The sequence below is a fragment of the Salvelinus sp. IW2-2015 genome, linkage group LG22, assembly GCF_002910315.2.
Source record: "Salvelinus sp. IW2-2015 linkage group LG22, ASM291031v2, whole genome shotgun sequence".
Lineage (NCBI taxonomy): Eukaryota > Metazoa > Chordata > Actinopteri > Salmoniformes > Salmonidae > Salvelinus > Salvelinus sp. IW2-2015.
In genome coordinates this window covers 13,907,950-13,914,959 of record NC_036862.1, presented here as the reverse complement: position 1 = coordinate 13,914,959, position 7,010 = coordinate 13,907,950, and positions in this window count along the sequence as shown.

Below are 7,010 nucleotides of genomic sequence, written 5' to 3'. Positions count from 1 at the left end.
GAGAGAGAGAGAGAGAAGAGAGAGAGAGAGAGAGGAAGGAGAGCAGGAGAGAGAGAGAATGGAGAGGAACTCTTGCTTTGTTGCCAGGGTAACTATAAACTGGAATCAAGCCATTGGCCGGACGGATTCAGGGGCTAGGCTGGGATAGGGTGGACAGGCTGAGGGGCGGGGAAGGACCAGTCTGCCCGGGGACTGGGGAAGAGGCAGTGAGAGCCAGAGAGCGCAAAAGTAGGAAACACAAGGGAGGGGAGCGGTTAAAAGAGGGATTAGAAACAGAAATGGTCAAGTAGTACCAGCGGCGGTCCCTGCGGAAGGTAACAGGGGGAGAGAGAGGGTAGGCTATGCCTCTAACCAGGGAGGGCATTGACAGGTTTGATGGTTGACTGGCTTGTTGAGCTGACATCCCGCTGAAGGAAGTCGAGCAGACTTCTCTCTATGGGAAGCCATGAGCAGGGGACAAGTCTCGACATGCCCCAGCCACAGTGTTTGACTTACAGCCAGAAAGAGAGAGAGCGCCAGAGAGAGATACTATTCCAAACTATTCCTTTCAGTTAGATAGCCACATGCTCAAAATGCTTCCCTCACCTCCTAAGAAACTCCATAGCCCCAAGACCAAAGCCGGCAGCCCTAAAATCCTCACATGCACACCAATACCCCACCACATCAGTACAACCCTGAGCTCTTCTCTGACAAGATTCAGAGAAATAGCCTAATCCACACTTACCATTGCAGTAAATGACAGTGACAATAACCCACATGCTGTAGCTTGTGTCCGTCAAAACATAGGCTAAACTTTTCACACCTGTCAATGACTGTGAAGCTCCTATTCGAGATGCAATACTCTGACTGCCTTCTTCCAGGCCCCTCCCCTCATTGGTTCCCCATCTCAATTGTTTAGCYGTTTGTTTACTCTTTCCACAAGCATGGACACACCAGATCAAACTGAGTGAATAAAACAGTAGCTAATGTGTAACATTCGGTTGAGAGCTTTCTATCTGGGGTCCATGCCATTGCCAGGAGCCAACTTCTTAGTTAGCAAGTTCATACTAAAGGCAATCTAGGTAAAGCATCATCAGGTTTAGGCTATATAAGGGAGGATGCTTAAAGGGCACATTTTCTGCACTGCTTGTATTTACATCCTACACGTGATGACAACGGTTTTATGACTACTAGCCAACCCATTTCTACTTGGTGGAAAATTAGCAGATGAGGAACTTCACTTAGATGTACAAACATCAACGAGTCTTACAAGTATAATAACAATCACATTGAATTATATTGCTTCATAGTCAATGCATCTCTATTTCATCAACTTTCCTTTTCGATCGACTCACACATTCCATCATACAGTTGAGGGGGAACTTTCCCATCCAATGCCACTGCACTAGCATGTGAGCATGATGTCCTTTGATGCTAGTATTTCCTCATAGCAGTAAGCTATTCACAGCTACCACTTGTAATCCTATTCTAACATGACCATGGTTTCTGCCTCAGTGGCTTACCATTTAGGCCTATGCGTAAGAACTCTGTATTAGCAGCAACATAGACTATATGAAACATCACAGTATCCAGCAACTAGTAGTAATAACCTACCTGTGCTTGCTCTTCTGGGGGTGTCCAGTGGATGGGCACTYGGTGGTGGGGAGGCTTCTCTCTGGGGCTGGGGGGGTGGAGAGCCCTGCCTGGGCTGGGTGTCCATGTTGGAGGGCAGTTGGCAGGACTGGTGGTATGCAGCCTGGAGAGGGTTGTTGCTGCCACCAGGCCAGGTGTCTGGCCGCTGGACTTGCATGCTGCAGCTGTGTTGTCTGCCCCGACCATGGTGGTCCACTCCACTCTCCATCTGGGGGCGGGCCATACCAGGTGCAGTCTGTTGATGTTTACAAATGCATAACAAAATTGTAATAGGCCATGACTGATCGCCCCTTTTACAAACTGTTGTCACCTGGTGGATATTGTGGAACTTTTTACTATGAGCAGTSTGTGTTTGTGTGTAAAGGTATGCAAACAATTAAGCTGTAAGATAAGCCAACTTTCCGACTTGAGGTAACTCTCTCTGGTTCTAAATCAATAGTCTGAAAATGTTGGCAACATTAACTTGCTTGACCATGCTGTAGGTCATGTAACTGTTTGTTACATGCAATATGCTTTGTGGACTTCACCGGACAGAGGTTGCTCTCCGGTTTTATGATTAAACAAAGGTGCAGTTGAAATTATTCTGCCACTGTGTCTTCTTATTGTCTCGGCCTTAGACCTATATATCACGGTAGCAAGGCATATGAACTACCATGTTATAGAGCAAACAACACAATTATCACAACACATAGGTTGTAATAAATTATGTTTTTTTTCCTGGCTTCACCACTGATTTTACCCATGCACCGCTACTGATGGAGGACAGCTCCTACTGGGAGAGCCAATATTGCCGACCGGTGGCTTCAAAGCCTCTCAATGGCCAATACAAAGCATCAGCAATCCAGGGTTTATATACATCATTGGGTAATACACCATGTCAGGAAGAACTATGTCCTAGGGGTCTCAGTGCTGTGGTCGTTCATAATGCAGAGTTAGAAATTCCTCAGAACCAAATATCAAGCAAAATTGTACATTKAATTGGGTTTAAAGGTACAAGCTTAAAATACCTTGTTCCACGGGAAATACAGGATGTCTTAGCACATGTATGTTTTCAAACAGTGACTTTTCGACAGACAGTTTGACCTACCAACCCATATGTTATGTGGCCGCTAGATGGCAGCAACTACGCCCTCGTGTGTGCGATCATTATTTATAAACAAATCCACAGCCAAGCCAGCGGCGAGTCGACACGCGCTCATTCACATCACTGAGCGCGCCAAACTCTGTCAGTAGTAAAATTGTATTTTTTTGTCAAACTCCTGTCATCCCATTAACTATTGCAAAGCTTGATATTATTTTTACGTTGTAACACACAGGTCGTATCATTCCTATCCGACTCAAAATACATAAAACGTTTCACACGGAAATGATGAAGTATGGAAAATAAACATTGAAGGTGGATTGTGATTGCGCAGGATAAACCGTTCCACGCGATAGGGGTCTGCCTCTGTCCCAACTGTTGAAATACTGTCTGTGACTGTCATGTAATTGAAGATGAAAAAAAAACGCTTAACATGGAATAAAAACGTGAATTCCATATCTCGAAGTTGAACGTGGAAATGCATCACTGGGCTGCTGTCATATGTTATCTTATCTGTTCCTCTCCACACAACCACCAAAGTTCCCACATCAAACTCATGACAGCCAAGTGTGTAAAACAAGAGACTACAAACGCTTTCGAAAGCAGCAACCAACAAGATGATGCCACTTGAATTTCACACAAACACACTTTCTACATTACAGGAAAACCCATCCATGCCGCTGACTCCTACCACGTGAATCCTTTATTTTCATAATACTAAATAGTTAACTTACATCATTGATTGCCTCGAAAACTATCTTCTGAAACTACTACAATACGATTACAATGTAGCYTGCTAGCTATAATAGCCTAATTTGACGTGTCAAGTTATTTTGACAGCTAGCTAAATCCACAGCCGAAAAACCCTCTGAGGTTTTAGATAGGACCTTTTTTATTGTAGCTAGCTATATCTAACAACTCGACCTTGAAAGCTAACGTTAGCAGCCTGTCAAAACTCAGCTGTACAGTATAGCTGTAGCCAAGTCTACCAGCATCATCAAAATATTTGCTAACTTTTAAGACTTACTTGATTTATCTGATGATTCGTGACTGTAAATCTGTCTGTAGTTGAGGCACTGTCGATGGCTTGTTGACATCAGAATATGTGTCCAACAAGCTGTTTGACTCGCGGCTTGTCCTTGCGTTGGATGTTGAAGGAAGTCCACTTGCAGTTTGTGACATTCCACGTTTCCCGCTGCGATTCTCAAAACAGTCAGCCAATTCAAACCGTATAGTCTTATTTTATTACATGGAAAACGATGCTTATCAAACACGTTATCACCGAACTATGGTCCAAATGTTGATAACAGGGGAGAGACTGTTTCATAGTGGTATTACTCTGCTTTCACTCCCGCGGTTGGCTGTTTCGCCACGCCCTCTCCTCCGTGCATTACAACAAGTCCTGACATGCACATCGACAAGATACATGCTGCTACTCAGTTTAAATACCCCGGACAAGACTTTCAAGGAAGAAACAAAACACCTTTTTGCCCAACCCTGCCCCCTTCCCGCCCCTTTTGCTTTCCTGTGAGTTTACCACGTCTGTTGCACCTTTTATGTTAACGGTCAACAAAGCCTGGTTGGATAGTAGCTGGTGCCTCGAGCCTATGGGTGCAAAAATCTGTAATATATTTAAACCTGTCCTATGTATACATTGAATGGTCAACAGCATAGTAAATCATCAGCAGCAGCGTCATTATCAATGCATGCATTTGTCAGACCATATAAATCATGTTTGTCTCTTTTGGTGTGTTGTGAAGTTGAGATGGGGTATAAGGACAATTGACTGCCTATGACAAGGGTTCAAAGTGCCTCTGCATTGCATATTATAACACGTAATATATGACGTCATTGGTTATAACCTCATTATAACCATGGGCTGTAGGATACAATAACACAGACACATACATGAACAATTGTAGAGTAGGCCTGTTGCACATTGCTTGAATGACACTCATAACCTGTCACATTGTTAGGGGTGGTCACCCATTGGCTTATTGCACCCCTCTTCTTTATCAATTGCATGCTTGTTATTCGAGATCAGATTTTTTTATGATCACACATAGGGGAAAAATATACTTGCAAAAAAATCATGTTTATTTCTCATTTAAACGTGTTGCCCTTTTGTGCAGGGGAAAAAAAACTTTTAGGGTAAGATTTACCCCTAAAATGTATATTTTTCCATTTCTCATTTGGATAATTGCAATGATGCAATTGAAAATGGTATTTGTAATCCCTTACATTAAAGACACCAAATGCAAAATGATGACTAGGCCTATGCAGCTAATACTTTTAATAAGTTTGAAATCAAATCCTTAAATGACCTCCCACGTAAACGAAAACATGTCCAAATTATGATATGGGATTAGGACATGTTTTGTGAAACACTGAAATCCAGTTATGACAAATTGCCTAATCCGGGGATATTCAACCTGCTTGCTGATATTGGATTAGAGATATTAAATTGTAGTCTTTATGTGCTTTTCAAATGACACCCCCCCCCCAAGGCCTTGCTTTTTTTGTGTGGTTGTTTGCAAACATTTAGCAGATTTAGGATCTAGGGGTTTGTAGCCTAGGTTACATTGCAGGCTCAATTTTATAGCCTATGTCTCTATAGTCTATATATGCTTCATTTATATATGCTTCATTTAACACGTTTAATTATGATAATGTAGCCTATACACGCAGTCAAAAGAACCACAAACTGAGCATTGGAAATCCCCTTGTCTTGTCCTTTAACCTCAGATGTGAAACATGTGACTGTGCGACCATTGACCCCAACCATTCAGTTGCGGAGTGCTCGCGGTGCGGGTTTTGTTGCGGTGCCTAATCGGCTGGAAATGACAGATTGTCCTCACTAAAAAAGGGGAATCCCCTCGCAGGTACATGTCCGGGCGAACATCCCATCATGGGCAAATTTGCTTGGCATCTTGTCAATTTACACGACTCGCGAGAGACCAGAAGAAAAGGTCTATACAATATACATGAATCTCGACCAACTCCCCCCACCTTGCCACACAGCTCGTTAAATTAATTTAGACATTATCTGTATGCATATCTATGAATGAATTACATACATATTTTATTTCATCTCTAGTAATTAAACGTCTTTGGTGTGCTATTTAGATAAGAAACAGCCAAATGGCCTAGCATTTAATTTCATGCTGAATGATTTATTAATTTTGCCACTCACTTGGTCAGTCAAAATCATTAATGTATTCACACATCAGTGAATCCTGCTCTAGGGCTCTATTGCTCTGATACAGAACACGAAGTGAACATTTCGACTGTGATGCACAGCGAATGCTTTTCGGGAACTGAGCCCTCATAATCAAATGTAACAACAAGCTGTCAACAATTTCATTGTTGGAATATATAATGCTGCTGCTGTATGCTGTGCGGTGCCACACTGACGATGCCGTTAATGGTGGATGATGAAGTTACGCCCTTGGTCATGTGATTGGTGTTTTATTCTTGGCTGCATCATGCGTTAAACGAGGGCACATCATTTGAGGGAGGCCATGCAACTCAAATAAGGGCATGATAGCGCCACAACAACATGCACTAATTTATTTGTCCTGTCTGTTTACCTGCACATACACACTCCCTAATAGGTAATTTACTAATTTTGTGATAGTGACAAGCATGCAAATGAGATKATTTGCTTTGTACTGAGTTATCTCCCTGTTGTTTTCCCATGCCCTCTGTTCTGTGCATCATCATCAGGTCCCCCCTGTAGGAGGGTCATGTCTAGACATGATACAGTTTATGTCAAATTTACTTCAAAAGTTGTAATTTTTGGGACGCATGGCTTTCGACCTTCGTCTCTCCCGAGCCCTTACGGGAGTTGTAGCGATGAGACAAGATAGTAATTACTAGCGATTGGATACCACGAAAATTGGGGAGAAAAGGGGTTAAAAATTAAATTCAATAAAAAATAAAAAAAGTTGTAATTTTTTGCACTTGAGCTAACCCTAATCCTAACCCTTTTCCTAACCTTAAAACAAATTATCCTAACCTGCAACTTTAATTATCCTAACCTGCTGCACAAATTCTGCAACGAAATGTCAATTCTGACATAAACTGTATACCATCTAGTCAAAACTCTGTAGGAGGGCCAGAGGTTAAAGGTGTCTTTATGCGTCTTTGGATCTCCGAAGCGCTATTTAAATCCAATGTAATATTGTTTATTGTGTGTGTGTGTGTGTGTGTATTTGTATCAGTCTGGTAGTAGTAACCAAAACAGAAGGCCCCAGCACGTCTCCCCACACATTGTAAGCTGAGCCAATGTTTGCGT